Source organism: Pan paniscus, chromosome 2 (genome assembly GCF_029289425.2).
Source record: "Pan paniscus chromosome 2, NHGRI_mPanPan1-v2.0_pri, whole genome shotgun sequence".
NCBI lineage: Eukaryota > Metazoa > Chordata > Mammalia > Primates > Hominidae > Pan > Pan paniscus.
This window is the reverse complement of record NC_085926.1, coordinates 151,394,333-151,407,888: the sequence shown is the minus strand read 5'-3', so window position 1 is coordinate 151,407,888 and position 13,556 is coordinate 151,394,333. Positions and strand designations below refer to the sequence as shown.

General features: G+C 37.4%; 1 long non-coding RNA gene across 3 annotated transcripts in view; it reads right to left on the bottom strand.

Moving 5' to 3' along the window:
- Nucleotides 1-4,590: 4,590 nt before the first annotated feature.
- Nucleotides 4,591-13,556, bottom strand: part of LINC02877 (long intergenic non-protein coding RNA 2877) — a 149,980-nt gene continuing 141,014 nt past the window's right edge. For 2 of the 3 annotated variants that reach the window (XR_008624915.1, XR_004670787.2), the window contains one exon: nt 4,618-4,885. This is a non-coding gene — a long non-coding RNA (long intergenic non-protein coding RNA 2877). Of the gene's footprint in view, nt 4,886-13,556 lie in introns of all 3 variants that reach the window. The other variant, XR_004670785.3, reaches the window with a different exon arrangement.

Genomic DNA, 13,556 nt, shown 5'->3' with positions numbered 1-13,556 from the left:
TTTGATGATGGTGATGTACAGATGGGTTTTTGGTGTGGATGTCCTTTCTGTTTGTTAGTTTTCCTTCTAACAGACAGGACCCTCAGCTGCAGGTCTGTTGGAATACCCTGCCGTGTGAGGTGTCAGTGTGCCCCTGCTGGGGGGTGCCTCCCAGTTAGGCTGCTCGGGGGTCAGGGATCAGGGACCCACTTGAGGAGGCAGTCTGCCCGTTCTCAGATCTCCAGCTGCGTGCTGGGAGAACCACTGCTCTCTTCAAAGCTGTCAGACAGGGACATTTAAGTCTGCAGAGGTTACTGCTGTCTTTTTGTTTGTCTTTGCCCTGCCCCCAGAGGTGGAGTCTACAGAGGCAGGCAGGCCACCTTGAGCTGTGGTGGGCTCCACCCACTTAGAGCTTCCCAGCTGCTTTCTTTACCTAAGCAAGCCTGGGCAATGGCGGGCGCCCCTTCCCGAGCCTCGCTGCCGCCTTGCAGTTTGATCTCAGACTGCTGTGCTAGCAATCAGTGAGACTCCGTGGGCATAGGACCCTCCGAGCCAGGTGCGGGATATAATCTCATGGTGCGCCGTTTTTTAAGCTGGTCCAAAAAGTGCAATATTCGGGTGGGAGTGACCTGATTTTCCAGGTGCGTCCGTCACCCCTTTCTTTGACTCGGAAAGGGAACTCCCTGACCCCTTGCGCTTCCCAAGTGAGGCAATGCCTAGCCCTGCTTCGGCTCGCGCACGGTGCATGCACCCACTGACCTGCACCCACTGTCTGGCACTCCCTGGTGAGATGAACCCGGTACCTCAGATGCAAATGCAGAAATCACCCGTCTTCTGCGTCGCTCACACTGGGAGCTGTAGACCGGAGCTGTTCCTATTCGGCCATCTTGGCTCCTCCCTCATATGTTTACCACTTAATAATTTCCTCTTTTTGATTAGTATTTGTTAGTATTAGTATTAGCTTAATTTTCGCTTCAAATTATACATATTTTAAGGGGTGAGAGTGTGATTTTTCTTTCCCTTCTGTCCTCTTCAATGACTAGAATGCACTAAGCATCTAGTATATATGTAATAATAATTGTTAATTGATTATATGAAACATGTACACTAAACTGGAAATCTTCATATGTTAAACAGATTAGTGACAGCATTTGCAAATTGCCAGTTCCCAAAGAAGCAAATGTGTTTCTATATAACAAAGTATCTTTTGAATCTTCCCTCTTTATCCTCTTTCTCTCCATCCCTCAACTACCTTCTCCTTTTGTTCTCAATAACATTCTTCCAAATACATAAAAATCAAGCAAAGCAGATTTTCCTTACAAATAATGATGAGCTCTAAAATCCTCTCTGTTCCACCCCCCAGCCTGATCAGCCGAAACCCTTGGGATGAGAATAGAAAAAAAAAAAACAGAAATGTTGCTGTGAGCCCAGGGGTATGTCAGAACCCAGACTAGTGTTCTTTCACAGAGGAAGTAAGTTGTTAGAAAACACCCCATCTTATTGTCTGAGTATAGAAGTTAAATAATTCTGGGGACTATCTAGGATAAATAACTTTTGAGAAAAATAATTACAGAGGATCAGAGATGTCTGGATAGAAGTAGTATCTTGATGATAGATTTTCAAATCTTCTCATTTATAATCCATCAATGTTCTGGTGGATTCTGTTTTAAATAGTTTTATTTATTTTTATTTTATGTTATTTTTTATTTTAAATAGTTAATACATTGTTTTGGGAGCAATAGCATTAGGAGAAATACCTAATGTAAATGACGAGTTGATGAGTGCAGCAAACCAACATGGCACATGTATACCTATGTAACAAACCTGCATGTTGTGCACATGTACCCTAGAACTTAAAGTATAATAAAAAGAAAAAAACAGGCTAAAACTTTTGGGAGATTAGGAATCAGTTAAGAATCCTTCAGTGTCTCTAGATGCTAGAAACTTACACGGACACAGATATACAAATGTTCATATAATTTCAGGGAGGCTGTAAGCCTAGTGAAGCTCATCCATGGCTCCTTTATGATTCCATAGACTCCAGGTTAACATACTTGCCGTAAACATTTCCAGTGCATGGGTATCTGTGTAGAAACAACCTAAAATTATGATTTATTACTAGATAAGAACTTATTTTATAAGATTTAAATAGTTGATGCTTAACTGAAAATAATGAAATCGCACCATCCTTTTCAAATTGGCCTGCAGTTTTAAACACACATATATAAACATATGTGAGTGTATATCCATATATATTAATATATTCATGTGTGTGTTCATATATATATGAATGTATATATACATGTTCCTAGACACAAAATTCTACAAAATTTTAATGGAGAAAAAGAAAAATAGATTCTTTTGACTATTTTTCTAATCTTTAAAATTTTATTTCTGTTTACTATTAAGGCAATTTTGCCAAAATAGAAACACAGGGCATTGAATTCTTTTAGGCTTATTGCCTGATTTTACTAAGACTTGGAATGTATGATAATTAACAATATTGATTTTGAATGAATCCAGCATATAGGAAAATAACTGGCTTTTAATCATAATGCCATTGTTTCCTTTGTTGACATCCCAAGTTGATGTAACTACATTACTTATTCCTATTCTAGAAACAAACAGCTCTTCCTGGGTGGGACTTCAACATCATCAGTGCTGTCTTCTTGCTCGTCATCTTCTGTAGAACCTTTCACTTACCCTCTGGCTCCCTTCAGCCCCCATGTCTAGGAGGGAGTCCACCTGAGCTCTTCTGTTTTCTCCATGCCATTCCGGTTTCTCATTCACTTGAATGCACACCTTTGGCTCCCTGGTATCTTATTCAACTTAATCTAAAGATACATTCTCATGATTTACTTCTTTTAATCAGTTCACAGGTCCTTTACTATTGAGTGGCTAGGGCATATATGTAGCTTTGGAATTATATATGTAGCACAAACTGCTTAAAACCCTAGATCTTTTTATGATATTACAATAAACACAGCAACTTTAAAGTAAAAGAGAGATCAAGAATTTAACATAGGGAGAAATGCAAACCGTGTGGCTGGTATTTGTGAGTAACTGAGGTCTATATAAAAGAAAACATGAAGGGACAGAAGGAAACCTGCTACTGTAGTGATGGGTATAAAAACTCTGTCTACCACTTTCTTTTATCAACTCTGAAGATCATTAGTACGAGTATTACCATCCATCTTTCCTTAGAAATTGTTACTCATTCATGATGACGCTGATGATGCTCATAACGATGACTAACATTTACTGAGTACTTATATGCCAAGTACTTTGTGAGCAGGTTCTCTTTCAATCTTCACAATAATTTATATGAAACTATAAAACTTCCATTTTTATCTATGCTCTGAAGTCAGATAATCCTTGCTGAAACCGCAGTTTGAACTCAGACATTCTGACCACAGAGTTCACATTGTAAATCACTAGGCCCTATTATATCCCTTATTGAAAGTTGAATCCAATAGTTCTGCTCTCACTCTGTTTCCCTGTCTATTCTCCATGTACTATGTCTTCTTAGTCATAATCATTCATAGTCATGCAGTCTTACGGATGGGAATTCCATCTCTTTTTTGACAATCGTAAGATCTTTTTTTTTTTCAACCTGGATCCTGCCACTTGAGCTCCAGACTTCTGTATTGACAATTCCAGCTGGATTTCTAATAGATATCTTGACTTAATCATATATAAAACCAAATTCCTGGTTTCTTCCTTTAAACTCTCTTCATCAGTATCTGATAAAATGGCAACTCCACTCATCTAGTTAACTAAAAATGTTAGAATCTTCCTTGGCCAAGCCTTTCTTGTACACCCCAAAATTATACTTCTGAATGCATCTAGATATTTGACCACTTCCTCACCTCCACTGCTACTCGTGGGGACTAGTCCCAGCCACCACTGTCTCTTGCCTGATTAACTGTAATGGCTTCCTAGTACATCTCTCTTCTATCAATTTTGCCCCAAAATGGCATAGAGAAGTCAGGAGTCTTTTAAAACAAGTTATATCATTCTTACTTAAAAACCCCTTTAAAACAGAAAGCATGGACTTCTCATCTCACTCAGACCTAGACCCTGACATCAACTCTGATCTCTTTCTCTCCTTCTCTCACTCTACTTAGCTATAGCATCCTCTGTGTACTCGAGGCCTACTCCTTCTATCTTGAGTGATCCTTCTACAAATATCTGCATGGTTAGTTCCTCTGATTTCTTCACACCTCTGCTCAAATGCCAAGTTTTCCCTAACACACTAAAATAAGAAAATTTGTTCCCCAAACTCCCCTTCTCCCTTAACCTGCTTCATTTTTCTCCATAGTATAAAATACCAACTGATTTACACTTGCATCTCCCCAGTTAAAGTGTAGGCTCCATGACTGCAGAGATTTTGTTTGGCTTGCCTCCATATCCCCAATGCCCAGAACTATGCCTAGCACATAATGTTTGTTGAATAAATTAATAAATTTACACTTCCACTAGTGGTGTATGCAAGGGCCTGTGTCATCAACTCATCCCCAAGAGCATGAATTTTTATGTTACTTTTTCTTAACATGAAAAGTAATTCACTGTAGAAAGCAATTCTCTATAGGAAAGCAGTAAAGTCAGATATATATTTGAAATGACTTTTGTTTTTATTTGTGACCAAACAACTAATAATACACAGCACTCTCATAATTAGTATAATTACTTAAAATATGGAGAAATTAAAGCATGCAAAATTTTTTCAAAATTCAGCAGTGTTCTTATTAGTAACTGATGTCATTTACACTTCTCTCTGGGTTGCCCAGGCCTCTCATTATGTTATTCCAATGGTAGGGCAGATGTTACAAGTGACTGGGATCTGTTTGATACTGGTTTGCAAAGGAGCCTCTCTGTATTTCAGTTCCTCCTTGAATCTTCTTTCCTGTTTAATAAAAGAGGGACTTTCAATAGAATATCAAAGGGAGCAGGGAAAACCAAGCACAGATTATGCATACTCAATCCTCAGAAATAGCTTTTCTTCATCACCAACTCTTTGGCATGGGAAAGATCACAGAAATTTTTCTTGTTGCTGATTTTTTTCCCTAAAGTTTCCAGCCTTCACATTTACAAAGAGGGAGTTAAGATTGTAAGTCAAGAGTAGAAAGAATTTAACATCTGCAAAGTCAGGCCCTATCTGGAAAAAAAAATAAGTGTAATAATGATTAGATCATTCTGTTAATATTCATCATAGAAATTTAGGCAATTCCTTCAAAAAATATTTAACTTCTTTTTATGTATAAACCCCTATTCTGGACACTGGAGCTAGATATGTTTCCTGCCTCATAGAGCCAACAATCTAGCAGGGGAAACAAAGCAAATCACAAATGTATGCCAATAATTGATACAAATTAAAATTAATCACATTAAGACATACAGGGTAAATATTGGCTTCACCAATAAATTAAGTTGTAAAAGTTCTATAATATGAAAGTCTGAACTAAAAGGGCTTGGATTATGAAATATATATGTGACTTAAAGTTAAGAAATTGAGAAACATATATTGAAATAGAATCCATATGAAAAGTATTATTAAATCACTCTCTAAACAATCCGTAACCCAAACCTTAGCATCACACAGTATACCATATAACAACCCTGCATCTGTCCCCCTGAATCCAAACAAAAAATCCTTGGCATGTTAAAATAAATCATTCTCCAGATCAGTAATATCAATGGGAGGAAAAAGATGAAAACTATAGACATTGTGCTATTAGAAAAGATCATCATGATTATAAACGTTTCTTCCTCAGATAGGCCCTTTCTAGTCATGTTTCTTCCATTATTCTCTATCACAGCAGCACCCTACTTGTTTCCCTGTGGACACTAATCATAATCATTTGAGATATATATATATATCTAGTTTATATATCATATACTAATTTGTTTGCATTGCTTATTTGTTGATTATCTGTCCCTGTAGTAGAATACCCCCTTCTAGAAGGCAGGAACATTGCCTACATTGTTCTTTTTTCTATCTCCAGCATAAAGAACAGAGCTGGCATGTAGTTGATGCTTAATATATATTTATTCAATAAATAAATTCTGATAAAAACATAAAGTGAGCCCATTATATCACATTCTTACTCTGCATAGATTTTATTGAATGTGTGTCAAATATGATATCCTCAGTGCCTTTAAGATACTTTTTCTTATAAAACATACTATACAAAAAGAATTCATAAGCATCTACCCAAGAAAATGCCTCTCTCCTGCACTTAACCAGTCCTACAAATCAATTAGTACCTTTGTAGGCTCTGTTGGTGAAAGTAATTCCTTGCATTTTAAGTAATACATAAGAAAAATGAAATCTACCTTTTTAAAATGATCATTCACAATTTTTAAAAACAGATTGTATGTTTATCAAATTGTTATGTTTTCACTGTAAATCAACTTGAAGCAGTAGTTTTGATCAGCATACCACATATAAATGAGAACACAAAAATAAGAGAGGGGAAATGAATTATAATTCTATTTTGCTGCTTCTTATAGAGTATATACATATTTGATATTAAATATATAGATACAGATCACACATATATCTTTATTTTATACATGTAAAATACTTATTATAAGAAATTGGCAGCTGGGTGCGATGGCTCACGCCTGTAATCTCAGCATTTTGGGAGGCCAAAGGGAGTGGATCACCTGAGGTCAGGAGTACCAGACCAGCCTGGCCAACATGGTGAAACCCCATCTCTACTAAAAATACAAAATTTAGCTGGGGCATGGTGATGGGCACCTGTAGTCCCAGCTACTCGGGACACTGAGGCAGGAGAATTGCTTGAACCCGGGAGGTGGAGGTTGCAGTGAGCCGAGATCACGCCGCTACACTCCAGCCTGGGCGACAAAGTGAGACTCCGTCTTTAAAAAAAGAAAAGAAAAAAAAAGGCTCATGTGATTTAGGAAGCTAGAAAGTTAGAAGATCTGCAGTAGGCAAATTGGAGGCCAAGGAGACCCAAATGGTATGGGTTCTAGGTTGAGTCCAAAGGTATGAAAACTAGGAGAGCCAACAGTACTAGTTCCAATCTAAGAAGTGGCAGGGTTGAGACCCAAAAAGAGGCAGTTATTCAGTCAATGAGTTTAAAGATAGGAGATTGATGTTTCAGCTCACCCAGTCAGGCAAGAGAAGTTCCCTTGTACTTAGCCTTTTTGTTCTATTCACTTCTTCAGTTGATCGGATGAGGCACGTTCACATTAAGGAGGGCAATCTTCTATACTCAGTCTACCAATTCAAAAGTTAATCTCATCCAGGATAACCTTCACAGACTCTCCAAGAATAATGTTTGATCAAATGTCTGGGCATCCCATGGCCCAGTCAAGTTGACACAAAATTGACCATCATAGCTTCTCAGTTCAGATACCTCGTTAGTGAAACTTCCCTGTCCCTGTAGTCTAATTTAGTACATTACCCTCTCTTGAATTGCTTGGGAGCACAATATCCTTTTTTGAATTCTTCAGAATTCTCACTTTCCAAAAGCATTCCATTTAAAAATAGATGTTATTGACAGAGGAAAATGTTAATGACAAAACATTAAGTACGAGAAGCAATTATGTTTCATTTATGTCTCAAAAAAGGCCTTCTTATATATTTAAGGTGAATTGAGGTTCTGCTCTGGGTGTCTTTGATTTCTTTTCTCTGCCCACTCACCACCCACTCAGCACAGCAGAGGCCAATCCAGCAGCCACTGCAGCAGCAAGGCCACCTTAGCCTCAAAAATCAGGGAATAAGGGGCAGGCTTGGAGACTCATACACTGAAACCTGTTGCCTCTCCTGTATTTATTATTATCCAAGAGCCAGAAACCGCATGTCTAGTTTAAATACATACTTATGTATGTATTCATATAGGACAGTATTTAGCAAGCTCACAATAAGAGGTTATATAGCTGAAAAAAAAATGAAAATAGAGGGGGAAAAAAAGACCTTGTTCAGATAACTTTTCTTTTTCAAAATAAGAGGTTTTAAAGTCACAATCAGGCCAGGTGCAGTAGCTCACACCTGTAAGCCCAGTGCTTTGGGAGGCTGAGGTAGGAAGATAACTTGAGCTCAGGAGTTCAAGACCAGCCTGACCAACATGGTAGAACCCTGTCTCTACTAAAAATATAAAAATTATCCAGGGGTGGTGGCATTCGCCTGTATTTCCAGCTACTCTGGAGGCTGAGGCATGAGAATCACTTGAACCTGGAAGGCAGAGGTTGCAGTGATCTGAGATTGTAACACTGCACTGCAGCCTGAGTGACAGAGCAAGACCCTGCCTCAAAAAAAAAAAATCATAATCATAGTACTGTATGTAATGTGCTATAAGCAATTCTGAGTATATTATAGGGAATAGAAATTATTACTATATAACTCATTAAAACATTCACAAAGATATATCTTATTTAATAGTTCTTTTGCTCTATTTGGTATTAAACATATGTCTCACCAAAGCATAGCTGTACAAAATTTTATAAGCAAAGAATTACATTTGTATTTGCAAATACTAATAAACTGGCATAATATATATATATATATTTTTTGAGACAGAGTTTTGCTCTTGTTGCCTAGGCTGGAGTGCAATGGCACGATCTTGGCTCACTGCAACCTCCGCCTCCTGGATTCAAGCGATGCTCCTACCTCAGCCTCCCAAGCAGCTGGGATTACAGGCACACGCCTGGCTAGTTTTTGTGTTTTTGTGTTTTTAGTAGAGATGGGGTTTTACCATGTTGGCCAGGCTGATCTCAAACTCCTGACTTCAGGTGATCCACCTGCCTCGGCCTCCCAAAGTGCTGGGATTACAGGCATGAGCCACTGAGCCTTGCCCAATCATATTTTACAATAGTTGAGTGAATAAAAATAAATTTAGAAAAGTTAATATAAAAACCAACAAATAGAATTATCAAAATAAGGAAGAGTCAAGTCCCCGCAAATTAGAGATTTTAAAATAATGATTCCTAAATTAGTTGAAAGTTTAAAACATTGCATACCTAAATGACACATGATGTATTTTATGCCGTAAGAATAATTGTTTGATTTGTAAAACAATTATTTATGAATACAAGTAAGTATTTAAAGCAAGATGATTACTTTTAGATATTGTTTCTCAAAATGTCCTATTGACATTTCTAGATCAAATTTAAGTTAAACTGATTTCCAGGTGTTTTAGACCTGTGCTTTCTGGCTCTTAGCTAATAATAAGCGTAGAAGAGACAACAGGTATTAGTGTATGAATCTCAAACCCTTCCCCTCATTCTCTGACCTTTGAGGCTTAGGAGGCCTTGCTGACGTGGTGGCTGCTGGCCTGGCTTCCACTGTGCTGAGTGGGTAGTGGGCAGAGAAGAGTAATCTAAGACATCCAAAGCAGCACCTCACTTCATCTTTGAGGAAGCCAAGAGTGTTTCAAGTCAAAATAGGTAGAAGGAGAGACCCCCAACGGACAGGAGGAGAGGAAGAGAGAGAGATGAGTTGATGCTGATTGAACTCAGCGAGAGCTGAGGGGAGAGGGAGGAGGGAGAATGTGGTGTGGCTACTGAGCCACATAAGAATCAGAAGGAAAAGGAGGTGGTGAAAGGGGATGTTAAGATAACTGGTCATGTTACTTTCCAAGAGAACTCAAGAAAACTTTGAATTTCTTACGGTGCATTTATTAGAATGTTACATTTGTTTGCATGTGGTACCATGTAGAAGATGGGCCAGGCAGACCGCATTTATATGGGAGGATGAGAGCTATGCCCTCTATTAAACAAAAACTTATTTAAGATTTTTATAACTTTAAGTGCTAAACTAATCATCTAGTGTCCAAATATCATCATCAAATACCATCATCTCTACTTCTAAACATAGCTCAAACCTGACCATTTCCCATCCCTTCCTCTTCTAACTGCTGCATAATCTTGACTCGTCTCCTCTTTGATGTTCATCTTCATATTGCTACAGAAGCCAAAGCAATTCTTTTTAAGTGTAAATCATATTATCAATCTTCTGACATTATCCCTCCAATGGATTCTCATCAAACACAGGATAAAATCCTCACCAAGACTTCTAAGGCTCTCCATGAGCTATATCCTTTTGAACTCTACATTCTTCCCTTTCTTGTTCACTTTCACACACCACCTCTGTCTAAAACAAGTTCCTGCTCATCATTTTCTCAATTCATACTCTTTCTATATTTCTTCTTATAACACCCATCAGTACCTAAAATTATATCTTATATTTCTCTAATTTTTTTCTATATCCCTTTCTATAATATGCACTCTATAAGGACAAGGACTTTGCTCTGTGCACAGCTACTGGTCCACTGCTAAATTAATGCCTTTCATTCTGAGGTTGAATTAGAAAAGCCAGAAATTAAATGTTATTAAATAATCAGTTACATGTGTAAGAATAAGGCCAGGCACGGTGGCTCATGCCTGTAATTCCAGCACTTTGGGAGGCCAAAGCAGGTGAATCGCTTGAGGTCAGGATTTCAAGACCAGCCTGACCAACATGGTGAAACACCATCTCTACTAAAATACAGAAATTAGCCAGGCATGGTGCCTGGTGCCTGTCCCAGCTACTCAGGAGGCTGAGGCAGGAGAATCACTTGAATCCAGGAGGCAGAAGTTGCAGTGAGCCGAGATTGCACGACTACACTCCATCCTGGATGACAGAGCCAGACACCATCTCAGAAAAAAAAAAAAAAAAAAAAAAAGAGATGCTAATAAGAATCCAAGACAAGTAAACAATTTACATTGAACCTAAATTAAGTTACTTCTTTAAATTTCAATAATACCATTAAACAGAGCCTTGATACCATTAAACAAAGAAATGATGATTCTACAACATTCGACTTTTTTTCTCTTTAGTGTGCTTTTTTGGAAAGAAAAGCAGTAAATATTAAGTGATATCAGGGAGAGAAGGGGTTAGAATCATACAGAATGAAGAGAAAATGAGACAGAAGATGTAAAAACAAGGAGGCAGAGAATGAGGGAGAACTGTATTATTGCATGTGTGTGGTGGTCTTCAATTAATCATTCTCCACATCTTCATGGAAATACAGTTCAAGGACCTTAGTTTATGAAGTCCCCCACTGTTAGCTCCCCAAATGACTGTGGTCTTAAATGTACTAACTAATTACCTCAAAATAGTGACTTAATATCATATCACATTTGATCATATATAAAATGATGGAAGATTTAACATAAATTGTGGTGAAGAAAAATGGTTCTCAAGTAATGTTTAAATGTCAAAAATTTTATATACAAATATTTAAATACATTTACATTCATTGTTTCAATTCTGAACATTCCTCCTTCTCCTCAGCCTTTGTTCTGATTTGTTGGGAAATGAAAAGATTAACCTCATCAGACATATTTTTCCCCGAGTTTGCCTACAGCTAAACCAGATGGTTTATAAAAATATAATCATTTCTCAGAATTCTTAACTGAAACTTTAATAAGAAAGATAAATGTGCACTTAAGAATAATCATACAGTATAATTATATAATATGCATTAATGCCTTTTTAAAAAGTACCATATCTATTTTAATTTTGATAACTAATCCTAAGTGGATTTTAACAGCTAGATATTTTCTTGTCAGTGTCTGGGTCTTGCTCTTGATCTGTTTCTGCTTCTATAGAAGGAAGAGCTCAGCTGGAAACCTGTCATTTACTCAGTGTCTTACTGTCTTATTGCTAGAGCTTTGCTGCCCTTCCTACAATATCCTCTAAGTGTACTTTCCCTTTATTCTTTCTCTTTCTCTTGCCTGTGAATCTTCACTTTTTGGAAGTTGCTTCATGTTTTGCACACCTTGGCTGTTCTCTGGCAGGCCAAAGGTCTCCTGCCTGTGTTCACAATCCTCTGCATTCCCCATCCTATTAGAGTCTCGGCACCTGTCCTAACTCTACTTGTTCTCCCTGAATGAGCTTCCCTTCCCATTAAAGCTATGTGCTCTGTGAACCCTGGCACCTAACCCTCTACAGACATCACAGTCCAGGAGGTCTTACTTTCTGTACAGGATCAGAAACAGTTTTGTCCTTTTTCTGATACAGTTTCCTCCCAGATGCCATCAGGAACATATTTATTATGCATTTATTGAGAATTTATCATGTGCCAGGCTCTGGGTTTCTCAACTAATTCTTACAATAATCCTCTGAAGTGAGTACAATTCTCAGCATTTACAAATTATTTGTTTTTCCATAATCTTTGCTAGAAGTGACAGGAATAAAAGTACACCAAATATCTTTGGTAGCTGGTTTCAGAAACCAGCTGAAAGGATCTAGCACTTCTTTTTTTTTTTTTTTTTTTAATTATACTTTAAGTTCTGGGATACATGTGCAGAACATGCAGGTTTGTTATATAGGTATACGTGTGCCATGGTGATTTGCTGCACCCATCAACCTGTCATCTAGGTTTTAAGCCCCACATGCATTAGGTATTTGTCCTAATACTCTCCCTCCCCTTGCCCACACCCCCAACTGGCCCCAGTGTGTGATGTTCCCCTCCCTGTGTCCCTCCCAGTGAGTGAGAATTCACACTTAGGAGGGAGAACATGTGATGTTCGGTTTTCTGTTCCTGATCTAGCACTTCTTAAACTCTTTTTGCTTAGGGTTTTTTTTTTCTATTTCAACTTTTTAATTTCTAGATATAGTTTTTGAGAATGCTATGACCCATAAATAAAATAAATATCTGTGGCTTCTCCTTGTTTGACATTTTATTCTACAGCATAGTGAAATAAATTCTCATTAGTTTAAAAGGCACACATTAAAAGAATGACACTGCTAGATTTAACTTGTTAAAGCAAATGAGTAATAAAGTGTAATTTAAATATATGCATAATGTTAGGCGCCTACATAGCCTGGTTCATTCGTATCCTAATTACAAATGATTTTTACTTACTATATTAAAAAATACATATGTAACATAAACCAATTGAAACACATATCGGAAGCCTATTCCAGGTACAGTGTAATTCTGACACTGGGGTTGTAAAAAGGCTAAATATTTTAAAATTTGTTCTTGTAATTTTTTGCTAATACTAAAAATATTAACTTTAATTAACCAGAATTGAGTTTTTACTATAGCAATGACTAAGTAAGATTAAAACTATGATAAAACAACCAAAATAAAATTGCATGTAGTGCAAAAACCTTTTGATATAGTAACTACTTTTTTTCTCTATATTTTTAACTACATTTCCTCCTTTAAGCAGTAATAAACAGTAAGAATATTCAGTACTTATTCTCCTCTGGGAAGGGATGACACAACGGAAACAATGGCAGGTAAGGCAAATTCTTGACATTTTTTAAAATTTGTATTTTTAATTGACAAATAATAATTGTACATACTCAAGGAGTTCGTAGTGATGTTTCAATACATAGAATGGACGGTGATGTGATGGTTAATACTGAGTGTCAACTTGATTGGATTGAAGGATGCAAGTATTGTTCCTGGGTGTGTCTGTGAGGATGTTGCCGAAGGAGATTAACATTTGAGTAGTGGGCTGGGGAAGGCAGACCCACCCTTAATCTGGTGGGCACCATCTAATCAGCTGCCACCAAATATAAAGCAGGCAGAAAAACATGAAAATGCAAGACT